Source organism: Trichosurus vulpecula, chromosome 5 (assembly GCF_011100635.1).
Source record: "Trichosurus vulpecula isolate mTriVul1 chromosome 5, mTriVul1.pri, whole genome shotgun sequence".
Lineage (NCBI taxonomy): Eukaryota > Metazoa > Chordata > Mammalia > Diprotodontia > Phalangeridae > Trichosurus > Trichosurus vulpecula.
In genome coordinates, this window is record NC_050577.1 from 267,512,429 (window position 1) to 267,513,530 (window position 1,102).

The 1,102-nt window shown below is 44.7% G+C and overlaps 1 pseudogene; it reads left to right on the plus strand.

Annotated features, from left to right (window-relative positions):
* The first annotated feature begins 346 nt into the window (after positions 1 to 346).
* On the plus strand, positions 347 to 879 carry LOC118851852 (annotated as a pseudogene).
* Positions 880 to 1,102: the final 223 nt, after the last annotated feature.

A 1,102-nucleotide genomic window follows, 5' to 3' on the forward strand; every position in this document is an offset into this window, starting at 1 on the left:
AAGGCAAAGGTACAGCTATTACCACACCTTCAATTTCCTCTTTTGCTTAAACCACAAAGAGGAGAAGAAAAAAAGCAGCTTTCTTTTTATTCATGGACACGCACACACACACAGAGTTAACACAAATAGCACTATACAAAGGCAGACACTGACAGTAAACACTAGGGACAAAGTTTCTTAAAAATAATTTTGTGTTGGGGAACGTGCCCTCTATATGAGGTTGGGGAGCGGCTGACTCGGTCTTTTCCGCCCGCTCCCCCCTTCCCCCTTCCAAGCACCGCTCCGGCTGCATCGCGCTCACACCGAGCTCCGGCCGCCGCAGCGCTAGCGCCGCCGCCGCCGCCTCCTTCCTTCCGCCCCCATGATCATGTACCAGGACCTCAACAGCCAGGATGAGATGTTCTCCGACATTTACAAGATCCGGGAGATCGCGAACGGCTGTGCCTGGAGGTGGAAGGGAAGATGGTCAGTAGGACAGAGGGTACCAACGGCGATTCACTCATCAGTGGAAATGCCTCTGCTGAAGGTCCTGAGGGTGAAGGAACAGATGCCACTGTAATCACTGGAGTCGACATAGTAATAAAGCATCATCTGCAAGAAACTAGTTTCACAAAAGAATCCTACAAAAAGTACATCAAAGACTACATGAAATCAATCAAAGGCAGACTTGAAGAACACAAGCCAGATAGGGTAAAACCTTTTATGACTGGAGCTGCAGAACAAATCAAACACATCCTTGCTAATTTTAAAAACTATCAGTTCTTCATAGGCGAAAACATGAATCCAGATGGCACGGTGGCTCTCTTGGATTTCCGTGAGGATGGTGTGACTCCATATATGATTTTCTTTAAGGATGGTTTAGAAATGGAGAAATGTTAATAAATTCAGCTGATTACTTTGAAACACCTGTCATCATAACTGGCTGCTGCTTTTTGTCATCTATACAACACCAAGACTTGGACAAACTTGGACTGATGTCATCTTGAGCTTTATTCATTTATTTTTGACCTTGATTTATTTGGAGTGGAGGCATTGTTTTCAAAAGCATGTCATGTAGGTTGTCTAAAATAAAACGCATTTAAACCCCACCCCCCAAAATATT